Here is an 18,953-nt window from a genome sequence, read left to right on the forward strand (position 1 = left end):
TATATAGGTAAACAAATTGACTTTGATTCATTAAAACTATCGGAAAAACATTTTTTTCTAACTTTTAAGACCAAAACATAACGGTAAGAATATCAGTGGATTTTGGTCTGTGTTGACGAGACAATGAATATCTGCATTACTGGACAATGATCAATGAGTGTCATCTATCCAGGACACCACTGTTAGCGGATGGGACATGAGCCAAACTAAAAAGTCAAAGTACACGGCAAATACATTTTTCCTAAAGATGCTTTCTGTTATTTTAGGTAGTTCTTATCACGCTGATGTGTAAGTGTTTATTTTTCTAATAAGTTTGGTTTTAATTAGTTATGTGATGCTATAAAAAGGGGGTGAGATATCATGATTGATTCTTTCTCGCTAACAAGCTCGGCCCGTGATTGGTTTGGGTGGGTGTGTGGGCGGGACCTAGATACCACGGCTCCAGCCCCTCGATCACAACTGCGCAGACTCTGGCTCCAAATGACGTCAAAATCTATATACATTCTATGTTCATAACCCACATATATACAATTAATGATAACAATAGAGATACGATTAACCGAATATCTAACATGTAGCCGATTCATTTTCTGCTAATCGACTAATAGATTAACTAATTCTTTTAGTTTTACTGTATATGATTTGCTCTGCAGTCTCAGTTTTCAAATTATTCTGATTTTCAAATCAAATCCCTTTTCATCAACATGTTATCTTTTCTCAATCCAGGCAAATTAAAACACATTATTCTCTCCCTCGCATACCTTCTTTTAATTTTCTCTCTCCTGTAGTCAAGCAACTTTTCTTGACTTTATCTCTCTCCACCTCCCTCCCACGTGCTCTGTCACTACCCTTCTTCTGGTTTTTTTTCATACCTCTCTCTCTGCTTCTGCTCTCCTCTCTTCTTTCCATCCTCCCGTCTCCTCTGCCTCTAACACCTCTTGTCATTATGGCTAACTCCTGCTATGACAAGCCACGGCTTGATCTATTTCTATCTCCTCTCAGACAAGTGTTACATATACACCAACTGTTCATCAGAGAGAGAGAGAGGGAGAGTGTGTGTGTGTGTGTGTAGGGACAGAGAGTTGGAGACATCTGTGTGCATGCACATTTACTGCATGTGTGCGCAACAGCTGTTAAGTTTGAATTTGACGATCAGCATTAAAATTCACACCGCCAGCATGTGCAGTACATTGTAACCCTTTACAATGTGGTCTTTGATGTTTCTGAAAATGACGCATAATGGTGCTTGATATGAAGACGACAATGGTGAGGAAGCTGCCCACCGGCTATCAAATGCACATTTAATCACTATGGAAACAACTGACATCACAAGTACTGAATTAAAATAAACCTGTACTGACTTATTAACTTTGATCGCGTTGTAAAGGTCATGTTTAGACTTCTATATATTTAGTTCTGACTTGTTCCCAGAAGTGACCATGATAATGTAAGCCTTTAAAGGGAAAATTCAACACCTTCTATGTGGATGTCTAATCAGTGTTGATGGTAAATGTAGTCAATTGAAGCAATAAATTCCTCAGTGCGTGCTATATTGACCGAGACAGCTGACGTATAATACCATCACCACTGATTGGGCATAAAAGGTGTTGAATTGTCCCTTTAATGGTTAGAAGTGATTAACTCCAGTGTTCAGCTCAAGACATATTTGTCTTCAATGTATGCAGACGCAGGTAAGCAATGCCAGCTCTCTTATGGAAATAGTTCCTCAGTTGTTATAGTGCCGTGTTGTTAATGATTATGTGGATTATATTGAGTTGGAGTTAGAGTAACCTATAGCTTTTATATAGCTTATATAATTTTTTTTTGAGAAATCTTTTTTTTTTTTGCAATATGGCATTGTACAGAACAGTTCACAACTACAAGGGAACAGACAAGCCTAGAAATTGGCATACAGTGCATAAGAGTGTGGATGAAGAGAGAAACAAAAAAAACAAAAATAAAAAACAAAAACAAACAAAAGCAAAAGTAAGGGAATGTGGGAATAGTGCTAATAGTGCTAGGGGTTCTCTGTAAGGTTAAGGTCCTCAACTAACATTGAAAGCTTCATAGCATTCTTTTTCTTCATATGGTTCAGAGATGAAAAGTAAAGACACAGCTCCTTATGAAAAACATCTATTTTTATGTATAAAAAACTTTCCAAGAATGATTATGGAATTGAATTGATTGCCAGGTCATGTACGGGATCTTTCACAATTATATCACATATAACATTTTCCTTTGTTAGATTAGAAAAATTTACAACTTTTTTATACTTTTTACAAAAAGGCTCGCTCTGTGAGCGTTACGATTGACTGAGGAATGTGTCAATCAAACTACACCTGCAGTCTCCTCCCACCCCCCCGCTCTCACGAACCAATGGTAGCCTGACCTACTGACAACATGTTTGAGTGTCTTCTAGAAAAAAACAAAACGTGAGGATAAGGAAAATACTGCAGCATATAAACTACAGATATTATCTGACTTATTTGAATAGAAAAACAGGAGACTATTGAAAGAGCAAGTACTCCAGAAAAAGAAAGATTCAGAAGGGAAACAGAGGACTGTTAGCAAGCATGACGGAGCATCCTAAAGTTCAGAACCACTGAACCAAGAGACCTCTAGTGATGCCAGCAAAACTAACGTTACCGCCCTCCCTCCAGAAGAGGCAGCAGGTGCCTGCGCTCACATGTCAGACATGTAAAGGTCTAAGCTTTATTTGCTCTCTACTTGTTGTTTAAGTTGAGGATGAAACTTGCTAGCATACATTTTATATGTGTCTGTGTTTGGCGCACATGAGAAAGTGGTAAGAGAGATTTGCAATGGTATTATTTCGTTTTAGGAGCAGAATTGGTTTATTTGGAAAATAGCTGATGCTCTCATGACTGCTGTAAATAATTTGCAACCCAGTTATTATTATGCAGACCTTTTTGGTGCGTTATATTTTCAGCAAAATGCTGGCATACTTTAAAATTGATGACAATTGTTGCTTTATTTGTATGGAATACTGGCCTTTGTGTGTCGTTGCTTGTAGGTTGTTAAAAAAGGTGCAGCAATTTCATGAATATGTTTCTCATTTTGGGGGGCTTTCTGTGTCTGAGTACACCATCATAACCCAACTGAGGACAATTTTTTTTGGTTGTGATCTGTGATATCCTGTCCTTTTTTTTTAATCTCTCTAGCTTTTAAATATCTATTTTGAAAATAGTTAATAATCAACACTTGATCTGATCATGTCATAAGCTATAATCTGTCATAAAAATATTCAAATTGAAGAACTACAACATTAAAATTGTATTTTTTTGTGATCAAAAACATTTTATATTCTATAATATTACACTTTGAAAGGAGCCGTTCTGCATAATGAGTACCTTTTAATTTTTATATTTTTAGTACATTTTGCTGATAATACTTCTGTACATAACATTCTGAATTCAGGATTTTTACTTGTATTGGAGTGATTTTAAACTGTGGTATTTGTACTTTTACTTAAGTAAAAGATCTGAGTACTTCTTCCTCCACTGGTTGACACAATTTTGATGCTGCAGATTATTAGGAAACACAGAGCGGTAAAAAGCAGGAAAGTACAGAAATAAACCACAGGAAAGTAAAAAGTCTGCATTAAAAGTGCTTAAAAAGCTAAATAATGTGACACAAAGCAAACCATTATGTACTGTAACAACCATATCCATCTCTGGTGTCCCCGACACAAAACACTGCTGATTGATCCTCATAAATCCTGGATAGCTGTTTTTTCTGTCAGCTCGTTGAGGTCAACAGGTTGGCTGTGTGTTTATGTCTGTGGAGGCTATCGCACTCTTCTCTTATGTCTTTGCTCTTCTCTCTATGGGGTCATCAAACACTTCACTGTAATCCCTGGAGACCTTGATTTAGCTTTAGTGTGTGTATGTGTGCGATAGTTAATGCAGGACCCCTGTCTGCGGCAGCCAAAAGATGGCATGGTTTTCTTTTTGACCTCCCTTGTACCCTTCCCTCAGGGGCAAACGATCCAATCAGAGGATAAGCCTATTTCCAGACCCTCCCCCTGGGAGCGAGAAAGATCCAATCGGATAAAGGTTCATCTCAGATCAGAATCAACAGGGGGGTGGATAAGGCACCATACGGACACACAACCAGCAAAAGAACGACAGAAAAGAAATAGATGAACAAAAAAATGGCGCAAAAAGTGCAACAAATGCCTTAAACAGATGTTGCTTGTCACATAATGAGTGAATAGACAGCTGTTTTCTAAAACGTGAGGGGGTTTACCTTTTGTATGATCAGATAAGGACAGAGTTGGCTCCTGTTTCTCTGATTTCTGACTGCGGCAGAACCCCTCTATGATAATTTTCAGCAAGTGCTTCAGCAAGTGGGATAGAAAGCCCACTGAAATGACAGAAATATGAAAAGCTTCCCCTGATTAAAACAAACAAACAAACAAACAGAAAAATATGAAAAGCTGCAGTCTCGGCTGGACAGCCCAGTTGCCAGGAAAAAAAATGTTGGCGTTTGATGTTTCTGAAAACCATGGATACGTTGAAGGGTGACGTTTTTGCTTTCCTTCAGAGCTAGTGACATAGTTTAAATAGTGAAAAGAGACATGGCAACGGAAGGTGAGCTGGATGGGCCCTACAAAACACAAGGCTTTCATCCAGGAGACCACTGTTTGTGTCACGTTACAATCAGCTGTACCCAACCATGCAGTTCTTTCCTAAACCTAACTATAGTGTAGAGTTGTTCTGATACCAGAATTCGGTATCTATTAACCCAGAAAAAAATCAACTTGTTTAACCAGAAATCAATTCTTCTTTTCCGCTCCAAAACAGTAGCCTTCACTGTGCTGTCGCCCTGGATGTATCACGGCTGTCACTGGCAACTACTGTTTTAGAGGAATGAAGAAGAACTGATTTCAGGTAGCTTGTCACGTGACGATAGCAAACAACAACAGTGTGGTGCTAGTGGAGAGTGTGATGGTAACAGTAAACAGCCGCTGCCGCCATTTTGGACTGAAGACACTTATTATATTTATAATATTTTATTGTTGTTATATTTTATTTATTTATTATTGTCCGGTAGTTGCTTTCAGTCCAAAATGGCGGAAGTGTAGCTTTGCTGCTGGGCGCTGATGTTGCAATTGAACGACCAGTTGACTTTTCTTGGCAATATACGTTCTTTGGTAACTCTTTGGTTATGGTAGTCAGAGCGAGGAAAATGTCAGCCATTTGGCAATATTTCACAGTGGAAAATCCAACAAGTAAAACAGCGATATGTACAGTATGTAAGGGTTCCGTTTCCAGGAGTGTTGCCAATTTCAACACCAGCAATCTTATAAAACATTTGAAGACGCATCACGCAAAAACGCATGACGACTTCACCAAGGCAAACGGGGGAAAAAAGGTACAAACAGCAGCAGCAAACGTTGGAAACCGCATTCCAACAACGAGATAAATTCCACAAAGACAGCCCAAAAGCGACGAAGATATTAAATTTATCACGCCGGTATCGAGCCGGTACTTGGTATAGGCCGATACCGCAAGTTCAGGTATCGGAAATGTGAAGGAAAAAAATTGTCGGAACACCTCTAGAGGTTTTGTTGCGTTGTTACATTACATTATGTTATTACATTATTATTTGAACATAAACCATGATCTTTTTTTTATAACCTTTACCAAGTAGTTTTGTTGCATAAGCCTACAGTAACCAATCGTTTTCACAACGTTAACCACGTGGCTTTGCATTTCTGAAAGCGTGATACCAGGCTGATATGAAACGTATTCAAGAAATGTATTTTTTGTTCAGAAACGTCGCCATTCAGCGTATCCTTGGTTTGCAGAAACATACAATGCCAAAACATTTTCTGGTGACTGGGTTGGGCTTGAACATGTGAACAGGGAGAGGATGGTAAATATTGTGAGACTGATGCTTTAAAGGCATTGTGTCTTCTCATGCTGTGTGTGCCCTTGGAAAATATCTATTTGCCTTTTCTTTAATATTCTATTAACTTTTTGATTAGCGTTTCCTCCTTCCCCATAAACATCCGTCGCTACGTTCCTCTTGCGTGCAGCAGGTTGCACATACAGTATTTGTGTGCGCTGCGGGCTATAGCGCGTTCGTGTGCCTCGTGGTGCAATTGCCACCAATGTCACTTTCATCTGGGCGTGCTACTCTTCACTCTATCTAACGCTTTGAAGACGCAAAGAGACTTTAATTCCCTCTTTTGCTCACAGTGACATCCATAATATGTACACAACAAACACACAAAAACATTCAGTTCTGACACTGAAAGGCTTCATTTGCATCCATCTTTTAGCCCTACAGGAACAACTGTGATCTATGAAGCATCTCCTTCCGTTTAATTGTTTGGTTGCCCAGAGGATGTAATGATTATGCATGCTGCAACATGCCTAAGTGATTGTCTTTGTGCATGCGTCAATATTTGTGTGGGTGAAAATATGTGTACACAATGGGCTTATGTGTGTATTAGAGAGAGAGAGAGAAAGAGCTGCTGTTGTGGTCCAACAAAGTCTGAGGAAATGTTGCTGTTGGGGGTCTTTTACTTCGTTGAACATATTGTAGCTGCTTCCTGTCAAAGAATAGTACATCCCCAGAATTATTTCAGTAGGATGTGGGCGACGTAGACAATTTATTTTCTTATTATACAAATGTTTTTGAGTCTATTTAGTCATTTTATAAAAATTTGGCTGCCATACATTGAGTTATTGTGTATTTGCATGCCTGTGTGTGTTTTTATGCATCGCTAAGGGCAACAAATGTCCTTTATCACTGTCAAAATGCCAAATAAGTTATCAACACCTCCCCGCCTGCTGCTGTGACATCTATGCCCACACACACACACACACACACACACACACACACACACACACACACGTACACAACAAGTCAGCAGGCAGACAGTATTACTCAGACACAGAAAACCAGCCGAAGTAACACTGTGTACATTTTTATTAAGGTGAAAGTGAAGAGTTTGGCATTTGAATGAAACACATCATTTGTTGTAAACTGTGTTGTGCGGTGTGTGTGTGTTAGTACACTCGCACCTCTGTTTGTGTGTGTACTGTGTGCATTAATGCTTTTGGCATTTCTTCGCTGTCAGTTAAAAACTGTTCTCCGGTATAAATGTAGATTTTCACCTCTGTGACACACAAACACTCACTCGGCTGTATTGACTGGTGTCTTACTTAGAGAGCCTGAGGCAGTTGAGTGGGCTGGTCTTGAAAAAATTCTCTCTGGCAATTTATAATGGCTACTTTGGACAGTGATACAATGAATTCATTAGCAGTGCCAAATGAAGGGGAATTGTTCTGAGATTAGACAGAATCTTTTTTTTTTTTAAACGGTGTCCTCAATGACTCACAAGCGTTCAAAATGAGATGAATACAGGACGAGGATGATTACAGTTGTGTTAGGAGGACACCTCTGTATGTTTTCAATACAGAACCACAGCAGAGCAAAAAGTTTCCATCGTAGTGAAATGCATGACTTCTAATGCAGTTTCACTTTACGTTCCCATACAGCAAAACTACATCGTCACTTGACCCTTCTCTAAATTCCGCCCCTCAAACGCAGACTGGCCAATCACAGCGTAGCATCGGCCAGCTCCCACCAGGGTTCGATAACTATACGGCTCTGCTCAATAGACTGTCATGCAATCGTTTCAAATCTTCTTCATTTAATGGCTGTTTTTCTGGATTTCAAGCAAGTCATGGTTTAACATTGTGTAATAGTGATACTCGTTACCTGGGCAGGTTGGAAGGAGATATACATTTCTAAAATGTTACGTACATCCTTAACTTTTTGATATATTTATCATTTTGATTTATTAATTGTTATTGTTGTTATTATATATGTATATATATATATATATATATATATACATATATAATAGACAATTTTTGTCTTGTTGTGTAGTCTTAATTTGTGCAAAATAAATAAATAAAAAAATGAAAATAACTAGTGTCAGCTCTATGCTACGCTAGCTACTGAAGGTATACTGAATGTATACACATGCTGCTTTTGCTTTTTAATGACAGTAACAGTGAATAGAGACCTACCCGTCTTTACAGGAACAGTGTTGTCCCTTAATTTCATTGTCTCCTGTCTGGATTGCCAAATTCACTTTTACACTTTAATCAGTAGGCTTTAGCTTCTATCTTTTATCTTTTTAACCTGTTTTCACTGAATCAGTTTGACATCCTGATATATCCTCCAAATGCATATTGTGGACCTTTCTATCTGCTTCTCTCTGTGAAATCGCTTAGTGAAGGGTGGATTACGTTTCAAAAATGCAGTTTAGTTGTAAGGGAACATCATTTTGTAGGAGACGGGGTTGCTAATGCACAGGACAATAAACTTACAAAACTTAAATCAATTGTCCAATTGTGTTCAGTCAAGGCCAAAACACACCGTCAATCAGCCTCCCCTATTATTTTCTATGTACACCCCCACATACTGGGGCTCAGACTCAACTTCTGAACTCCTCATTCACCTCTTGCTGTCGCTGTTTCTCGTGTGTGTTGATGAATGGATGAGGAGAGACTAGTTGTTGAGGTTGAGAAATATCCAGAGCTATATGACGCACAATGGAGATATTGCCTGGCGAGCCATAGCTCTGGAGATCAGCACTTAAGGGGAGAGATCAAGTAGTGGGTGCACTGTCCACAAATTATTTAAATCAAATGCAGAGGTGGAAGAAGTAGTCTTTTAGTAATAACATAGTGTAAAAATACTCTCGACATGCTTCAGCGCAATGCTTCCTATTGGTGCTCGTGGCGGCACATGATGCTGTGCTGCGTGTGTCTTTTCAGCTTCAGAATGACTATTCAAGCAATAGACACCACAGAAAACCTCTGTCTCTGCAGTGATGGTGGTTTCATTAGTTTCATACTGGTAATGATGGTTAGGATCTTTGTATGTGTTTTGTCCTTGAGTCTCACCATCCATATAAAACATCATCCTGGACACTATTACTCTGCTGCTAGTCTTATTCATCTTTTGCCCTTTCCAGATTTTATTTTTATACTTTAAGATTTAACAGACAGATGTTGACATGCAGGTACGAACTGCTTTCAAAAACACACAAACAGGAAACATCGGTAATGGACGGTCGTCACTGCAGGGGGATAGTAAGAATAAGTAAATAGTTAACCCTTTCTATCTTGCTCTCTGTTTCAAACAGTGTGTGCTCATGGCCTCTTTTCTGTCTTCATATATCAAGCAGTGCAGCACTCTGTGAGTATTTGTTCATAAATTCCACCGGTCCCAGTTGCATGGTTGTTAAAGTGAAGTAAATGTAAGTGATGTGATAATGGAATATAAATAATGCAATAACCAAAAGTGATATTGTACTATTATAGCTTGAGGTATCCTGACAACAAATACCAGAAGAGGCAAAACTGAAGTGTGCTGCGACACAAAGCAGAGTGATGTCTCCTCCACTGAATCCATTATTTTCTATATCGTGTATATACTGCAGATAAGACGAGAGGAAGTTTTTTTATTTTTATTGTATTTTATTTTATTTATTTTGTCAGTTTAACTCACGTTTGGATCAGTGAGAACAATCACAAGCAAGTTAGTGTTTTTGCTGCATAACCTTAACCATAAATGAACTAACGTTTCCCTAAATTTAGCCATAGTTGATTAAGCATTATAAAACGTTGTCATTTAACACAATCCAGGATTTTGCAGAATAGTTCTTAATGGTGATATGGTTGGTAGGTGTGTACTTTGTTAGTTTCTTCGTCGGAAAACCACCACAGTGTAATTAATCATTCTTACCTCTTTGACTCAGTAAACCTCTGTGTGACCCATTAATACCAGACCACTGTCATAAATTTAAATTGTTCACAGTCTCCAACTGCACTGTCAATCTCCATGTTGCTAAACCACAGCATTACATAGACTTACGCATAATTATTTAACAAAAAAGAATGATAAAGTTAATCTTCAGCTTAATTTTTCTCTCTCTCTTACCACTAATATTAGCGTGTACTGTATATGCAGATCTTTTAAACACAGAAATACACAGTTTTTTTTCCTGCTGTGTCACGTTTGACGTCACAGACGGCTGGCACCGGAAGCAGCGTTAGTAAAGAGTGAAAAAGTTACGGTGGTTACTTGTTTTTTTATATCTGTTAATTATTCAATCTCTCTTTCAAACTCTCAAACCACAGTTGGTGATTGTTGGAACAATGGAAAGACTAACAAAGACGGTTTTGATGAGTTTTATTTTGTTTCTCTCGAGTTTGAATGAAGGGTGTTTTACAACGATCAGCAAGTTAAAATTACTCTTTCCGTCAATGGAGTCTGGTAGCTTTGAAGAGTGCATATAACGGCTCTTTCTTTTCACATCCGACTCTGTGAATTAAGGGTTTAATTTTCGACCAGTTGATGAGAGTTGGTAATTGTTGAAACCGTGGAAAGACTAAGATGGTTTTGAGAACGTTTGAATGTGTGTTTTGATGATCAGCGAGGTAAAATTACTGTTGTCTGACTGGAGTCTGGTGGCTTTGAGGAGCGCATATTAATTGTATGTTTTGTACGTTAATAAATTCTAATATTGTTGATTTCATTTATTATATATTCACTTCAACGCGCGTTACATAGCATCGCGCCGGAAAAGGGGTGAAAATTATCGAGCCCACCTGGGTGTCATGTTTCCATCACTGCCGATTGGAGCTGTAGCTGATAAATACCTGTTACTACTACGGGGTCATTTGTCTTGGTAGTGAATGCCGATTGTAACCTTTCCCATTAAAGACATAAGCTCTTGAAGCTCTTTTATCTCACTCTTTTATTTGACTGGTTAGATAGTTGGTTATGAAAACATCATTTAAACATGAATAATATCAAGAAATAAGAAAAATTCCTATACTTAAAGGTCATGTTTTCCCAAAGCAGAGCAGCATTTGACTCTCCTTTATCCGTAGTCAGGAAGTCTGGTCGGACAACATGCCTTTAACCCCTGTCAGTCTGCAGTCTGAAAGAGATGTAAAGATCTACTTTCCACTTAAGGAATTTTTTGCTGCACAGCACGGAGACACACTTTCAACACCGACACCCATTGCGCCCCACTGAGGATGAAATTACATTAAAACGTCCACAGGGCAGATCTCATGTTACTGACGTGTCTTGCACATTGTGCATGCACAAAGGTTAAAAATCCAGCGAGCTATCACAGTTACATCTCATTAATCCTGGACACTTGAAACCAACTTTCCAACCCTCCTTCTATGATGTTCTTTATTATAGGCTGAATATTCCTCCCCTGCTTCTACAAAAACAAGGCAAATTAAATGATTTTCTAAGAGCCCGAGATGAACTTTGCACGGTTATCGATTAATAAATTAAGTTCTTTTGACATTTCATAGAAAGCTCTTTCTAGCTTTGAGAATTATAGCTTCATTACACCATTGTATTATTGAAAGCTTTCCATCAGTTTTTAATATCTTCTTTCATCATGAATGTATGTGTTTGATGTGAGTCTTAATGAATTGGACGTTATTCCAGTGATGCAAAATCAATGTAATACCAGCCCGAATATCTAGCCAGAGAATGAGCTGTGAAGATTTAAACTCAAACACACATGCATCTTTTCCAATTTCTCCCCCTGCACACAAGCAGAGGCTCTCTGTCTTCCATACATGTACAATTATCATGCATGTGATCATAACATAGTGATAGATTTATACACCTCATCGCTGTGTGTTTGTGTTTCTGGTGTACATTTGTCTAAATTCTAAGAATGCATACTAACAAATCAGTTTTTTCACATTCATGGGAAGTGGTCAGTTTTAAAACAAATTGAAAGAACACATTTTTACCATGTAGTGGTATGTAACAGCAAATTAAGCAGATTTCATGATAATGGCCCAAACAGCTGATAGCAGAAGTACATCTATGATTTAAGTATATAGGTCAGAATCGGGGCTCATTAGTGGTTCATACCAAGTGCTTTAACTCCGCGGGGAATAGCAATAATAGAGTACATGTTTATGGATGAGATTCACCGCATGTATGTTTCCTGGTAGCTGCAGCATGGCAAGGGCTGGTGTCCAACTGTTCACGCACAAATACGACACTGGTAAATTAATGACGAAGCGATACAGCTGGGCTGGTGGTAAATAAATTAGGCCTTATACCAGGGAGCTTTCCTTAGAGATTTCAGACTTCAGAAGGAAGGGAAGAAGAAAGGGACCGAGGCAGGGAGGAGAGAAAGTGATTGAGAAGGAGTGGAACGCGCTGAGATAGATGAGCAGAAACAATTTTGAGATTTTCTCCCCTTTCTTCCCCTCTCTGTCTTTCTCCTTTTCATTTCTGTCCCTTCTAGCTTTTCCTCACTCTTCGCCTCTCCTTCCATTCTAACTAAATGCTCTTCTGTCTGCCCCGGCCTGCACTCCCAGTCTGTCAGTTCTCCTTTGAGAAACCAGGAGGTGAAAAGAGGGGGGAGGGAGACGAAGATGGAAAGAGAGAACAAGGCGAGGGGAATGGAGGATGATGGCTCTCCGAGATATATTTCAATATTAATACGGGATACAATTTCAATAATAGAATTCGACCTCGGATCTTTTTCCTCTTTGCCTCTCTCTCAGAGAGCCTCGCTGTCAGGTTGTGTTTTCACTCGGATGGGTTAAACAGGGGGGCTAATCCATCTTGCTCCGCCGAGGACACACACACAAACAACATAATCTGACATCGTGTAGCCTCTTGAACACTTGGAAATTCAGATGAAGATGCCTACAGCTTGGAAAAGTCGAGGCTCTCTCCTGTGAGAGCCGGTCCTGACTGTCTGCCAAAGGAATGAAAATCACGGTTGGGTTGTACACAGTCAAGGTGACTTACACTTTCTGAAACACCTTGGTGCACACACACACATACTCGCCGTCTCTTCTGAGTAGTTCCAGGATGGTCAGTGTATTTGAAAAAGCTTGACTCATGTGGTGAGACTGCTCTTCATTTACACTTCCTGCTCTCCATATCGCTGCATGACAGAGTTCCTCTTTTCTCCTCTCTTGACAGTGTAATTCATAGGTCTCTAGTTTTTGGGGCAGCCGTGCTACAAACCTCATCTCCAAGTGCAAGCTGGCACTAATGGAGTGAAGAGCTGGGGTTGGTATAAAATAGTAAGTTACGTTGGAACTGTCACGGTACTAACCTGTGCCCTATGAGAGTTGGTTGCACACCGGCCCAAACACACTCTAGTTGCAGGTCTATTAGGGCCCTTTCACAAGCCAACATTTAGTCCGTTTAGTCAAAACAACTGGCCCGAGACCACTTGTGAGAGGTGGTCTCGCACCGTTTCCAAGCCAACCATAATGCAGGCTGCCTGTGCAGGCATTTGTTGAGATGGACACAGGTTAACATGAGTGGTAGAGGACTGACCTGGACTTCTGCAGATGTCCGATGTTTGCTTGACGTCTGGGCTGAAGAGAACACACAGAATTTTCTAAATAAAGTCCACAATAATAGTGACGTTTATGAAGTCATCCGTGATAAATTGAAGGAGAAGAGATTCATACGCACAGTAGATCAGTGCTGAGTCTCTGCACATAAGTGGCAGTTCTGGAAACGAAAAAGATAAATTCGCTCCTTCGTACACCCCCTTCAGCAACTTATTTTTTTTTATGTGGTCCGCTTTAATTTGTGCACTGTGAAACCGAACCAGACTAAATAGAAAACAAAACAAAAGTATCCGTTTCACTCTGATTTGGACGAGCCAAACAGACTGTGGCTTATGAAAGCGCTTTTATTTATTTCATCCTGCCGTCAAAATAAATTTGTAGTTCTAGTTGTGTAGCTAAGTTACCATCTCCCCATTCTTCCATTGCATCGTGTAGCCCAGACATATTTATTTTTTATTTTATTCAACCTTTATTTATCCAGGATAGTCCCACTGAGATTTAAAATCTCTTTTCCAAGGAAGTCCTGGCCAAGACGGCAGCATAAAGGTGTCGCACATAAAAGCACAATTAACTTAAAAACAAAACTGCACAAATTTAAAAACAACTTTAAAAGAATTTGACATAAAATAGACAAGTAACAGACTTAAAACAAACATCAAATTCCATCAACCAATGAAGTAGCATTGTCTTTCAGTAGCAGGTCATGTACATTCAATGTTCAAATAGCCCTTTATCCTGTTTTGAAAATGTTGCATGCTTATAAAATAATCTAGTTTTTGATATTCAGAGCATTAAAATAGCAGCAAACAACTCTTTGCTATGTAAAGATATTTAGTACCTTTAAAGTGTCTCTGTAGCTCACACTAAGAGTTCATTGTAAAAAATGTAAATTGCCTCATTTACAGTTGTTTATTTCTTATTTCTAATTTAACCAATTTAATTTCCTCCTTCATAAAACACAACATCCTTATTAAGCATAAAATGCATTATTGATCATATATTGTGTTATGTAGGCAGCAGAAGATGTTACCCACCACCAGTCAGCCTTCTACTGTATTGAATTTTCATTATTTGGGTAGCATTATCCATCCAGGACATAGAGACGTTTTTAACAGGACAAAATTAAGAGGCACTTAGGAAATACACTTTACAGTCTGTTTGTTTGAAAGAGAGGAATATTACACCAACATATTTACATATTTAATGTAAAGTGGAACAGGGGCTTTATGGCATTTTACTCATATCTGGTGTGATAAAGTCACAGGCAGTGATTCACTAGTCAGAGTTGAATACTGTCAGTGTCATAACACACCCACATTGAACACCACACTGTAAGAACAAAACACCGGGGTATTTTCAGCCAATGGCACCACTTTACCACCATTATACCAGCGTCCATGTTGTCCCCTTTCGTCCTTTCAACCCACTTGTCCATTTCCTCCCAAAGCAGGAGCCCAGAATTTCCCTCAAAACTGGAGCAGAAAATTCAGACTGTCTGCCTTATAGCCCTTATCCCCCCCTGCTTCGCACTCTCAAACCTGCACACACTCTTCACTTGCCCTTGCCCTTTAAGCTGAAAATAGCGTGCACGCCTGTGTACATGAGTGTGGTACATGAGTGTGTTTATGGCTATTTAAGAGTGTGTGTGTGTGTGTGTGTGTGTGTAAGATAGAGGGAGGGAAATGAGGACATATGGCTGTGAATTCCCTGAGATCCCACCTAAAACACTGCAGTATTCAACGCATAAATCATCCAGACTGCTGAAACACACAGGATAACTCTGCGCTTATGTTTATGTGTGTGTGCGCGCGTACATGCACACACACACACAAACCTGTGCACAAGCCTGGGAGTATTTCCCTACTAGCACACTTCGGTCAATGTGATGATCACACCCATTCATTTGCATTTACGTGCCTGCACGCTTGTAGGGACATTATGTGGCGTATGTGTGTGTTCTCACGCACTCATGTTTGTATGCGTGTGCATGATTTGCATACCAGTGTACCATAATGGGGACTGCTCTACAAATCCTGGCCTCTAGCTCTGGTCCACCCTACCCCCTCTTTCTCCCGCTGTCTCTTTTTCAGGTTCAGCGCAGGTTCTCTAATGCTATCACTCGAACCATATGGTGGGAGCATCAGTTAAATTGCTGCTGTTTCAGTGCCGCCTGGCCTGCGTACAGATCAAACACACACACACACACACGCATACTCTTGTCTGGCCTGTGTTCAGATCCAAACAAAGCCATATGGCCCTTCTCTTTCTTCATTTACCTCATTTACTGTATGTAACCTGTGCGCAGCTGAAGGACAAGAGGATCCAGCAACACCTGTCTTTGCAGGCCACAGAGCACAGGAAGTAAAGTGGTGCACACGGGACTCTCAATTTGGTCTGAAGTCAGCCTAGATCCCTGCCCTCCTGCTGCCCAAAGCACTTACGCTCCACCACCAGCTATACATGAAGACTGTGTGAGATTAAATTATAAGAGTGAATTAAATTCTCCATCTTATCAGCACTGCAGCATGCTGCAGATGCGCTTTTTTGAAAGTATGGATCTATCCTGTTTCAGGCTGTTCTCATACACCGTTTGTAGCTATGTACGAAAAGTAAAGCACTGTAATTTATATATATATCCCATGAAATCAGTTCGTATGTAATCCAAGAAGTATAAAGAGGGACAAACGCCGCGTAGGGAGGAGGTCGGGGTGGATAGGTGGGTCAAAAAACACCAGACTTTCGCCCAGGAGACTGATGTTTGTATGCCGTGTGAAACCAGAAGTCAAAGTTGATTTGTTTTTCATGTAACTTTTGTATTTAAAGGAACATTGTGTAACATTTTGGGGGATCTATTACTGTATCAGAAATGGAATATAATATTCATAACTATGTTTTCAGTAGTGTATAATCACATAAGAATCGTTGTGTTTTCGTTAGCCTAGAATGAGCCCCTCATATCTACATAGGGAGCGAGTCCTCTTCACGGAGACCGCCATGTTGCACCGCCATGTTTCTACAGTAGCCCAGAATGGACAAACCAAACACTGGCTCGAGAGAGAGACTTTCACCTTTTTACATTTCCTGAAGGCCACCGTAGTTCTCTGACACGTTTGTAAAACTGTGGAAATGTGAGCTGCAGAGTGCAAAACATCTGACTTCCGCTGCTCCTAAAGTAGTGTTATTATGGAAAGGATGGCCTCTGAGCGAGGTGAACGGCATTACCACGGTTTTGCGCTCGGCGGCTCACGTTACCGCAGTCTTGGAAGGAGGAGTGAGCGGAAGGGTACTCAGTCGGTGGCAATCTAGATGCTGCCAGATCCTACACACTGTACCTTTAAGTAACGCCACTTCCAGTGTTATTTCAACGGAAACCACCTTTTCTTAAACCTAACTAAGTTTTGTTGCCTAAACCAAGTTTTTTTCTTGTGAAGACGGAAATCTATTTTGAAAAATAAAAATAGACACGTGCATCACGTGTTGCTGGACATCCGTAAAACAGAGGAATAACTTTTCGTAAGATATCATACGAACCGTCGTATGAGAATACGTTGCCTGTTTGCATCGTTTTTACTCATGTAAAAAAAAGGTCGGAGTGTTGCCCTCAGAGGCCAGAGTTTATCCAAGAGAGGACGTAACAACAGCACGTCTCATCTAATGGCGGCGTGCGTGCATGCATGTGTGTCTGTTTTGTGGGAACATGACTGTGGATGTTTCCTCTCCTCCTAGCCATTAGAAGGGGCTCATATAACCAGCCTCTGGGCCTCAGAGAGACGCACACTCTATAAATACACACCACTTAAGGGCCTGTGGGGGACTCGGTACGCAGATACACACACACACACACACACACACACACTACACAAGCAGTAGTTCCACGACTCCCTATTAAGCTTTCAAATGGATGTTTATGCTTTCGCTTAATAGGAACAGGCCTCAAAACTATACGCTTCAAAATTCAGCAAGGTCAAAAAAACAACAACTTTATGCCGAGCAGAAATTGCATTTCTCCTCCCTAATGTTATTGCTTACCTTACCTATTTCATACTGTACTCATGTGTGGTTTTGATTAACTAAATGAATAAAACTCATTCATAGTGGGCTTAAGGGAGCGGAAGGTGGCATTTTTAGACTTTGACATTTGTTAAAATAAGGTTAGTTGTTGCTCTCTTCATACATCACTGTGAGCCTTTAGAACATTCTGCTAGAAAGGAGATAAAACCGTGGAACAGATGTCCCTGTTGTCCTTCTGCCCTGTGTGTGTCTGTGTGTGTGTGTGCACGTGGATATGTGCATGTGGATGTGTGTGACTGTACAAAATCCTTTGCCATTAGTATTTTCAGTCTTTTAGCACCTTGTTTTGGCAGCATGTTCACTACTTTTATCTAGTACTTCGGTAATGGCCTGAGCAGTGTTGGGCACGCACACACACACACACATACACACACACGCACACACACACACTTTAAAGTTGAGTCCTTCCTCATGTAGATGGTCTTCAGAGATACGGCGTCCTCTCTTCACCTGGCCCCGGGCATCACAGCCCCGTTTCTACATCAGAATGTCAAGCCTGTTCATTTTTTTCTGTCTGCCCATTTAGTGCATCCCAGTAGAGTTCCTGTCTGTCTGCTCGTCTGCTAGTCTGTTTGTCCATCTCATCAAAGCAGGCTTTTCCTAATAGAAGCACCATCTGTCTATCTGTCTGTCTGTTCAAACTGTCTGTCCATCTGTTTGTCCGCGCATATGCCTGCCAGTCTCTCTTTGCCCTCGCTTGTCCGTCTATCTCAGTCTTTTCTCTCCAGTTATCAATCTTGTTGTTAATTTATCAGATAGTCAATCCGCCTGATTGTCCGCCATCAATCTGTCCATCTGTTTGTCTGTCTGTGTGTACCAAAATGTTTTTTGTTTTTTTTGCATCCCCCCATACCAGAAAGCACCATAATTTATAGATGCCAATAAAGCAAGTTTACTTTGTCAGGAGAAGCTATGAGATCACAGGTCATTACACACCGAATGGCTGATACGGTTGGAATGTATAGATGGCTCTTTAAAGTGATATCCATAAAATGTTACATCAAATTTAATTTATTTGGAAATTAGATGAGACTATAAAGATCTCCATGGGGATGTTGGGTTACTGCCGCTGTTGACAAAATGATCCACAGAATAATATGAAATGTTTGTAATAAAAGAACGTATTGACAATACAAACAACTGAATGAACATAAATGCAACTGGAGATGGTGGAAATGTTAGGTTTGCAGCTCCGTGTCCAAAACATGCATCACACGTTCTCTATTAGGTTTTCCATGTAGATGCTCTGGTGTGAATCACTAGCATAGACTGTATATAACAAGTGGACATAGTCACTGTGACGTCACCCATTGGTTTGTGGACTGCCGATTTGAAGCCTCGAGTTCGGCATTTTGGCTGTCATCATCTTGGTTATTTGCAACCAGAAGTGACACGAGAGGGTGCAGCTAAGTACAACCGAACGCTGAATAAGACATTTTTAAGAGACCTTAACTTTCATGAACT

The 18,953-nt window shown here is 40.0% G+C and overlaps 1 protein-coding gene across 1 annotated transcript in view; it reads left to right on the forward strand.

Moving 5' to 3' along the window:
* The first annotated feature begins 2,410 nt into the window (after positions 1–2,410).
* ndst3 (N-deacetylase/N-sulfotransferase (heparan glucosaminyl) 3) overlaps positions 2,411–18,953 on the forward strand; it is a 119,780-nt gene continuing 103,237 nt past the window's right edge. Inside the window, exon 1 of the mRNA XM_037765005.1 lies at positions 2,411–2,641. The gene's annotated coding sequence lies outside the window, so the exon portion shown is untranslated. The remainder of the gene's footprint in view (positions 2,642–18,953) is intronic.

This window comes from Sebastes umbrosus, chromosome 3, assembly GCF_015220745.1.
Source record: "Sebastes umbrosus isolate fSebUmb1 chromosome 3, fSebUmb1.pri, whole genome shotgun sequence".
Lineage (NCBI taxonomy): Eukaryota > Metazoa > Chordata > Actinopteri > Perciformes > Sebastidae > Sebastes > Sebastes umbrosus.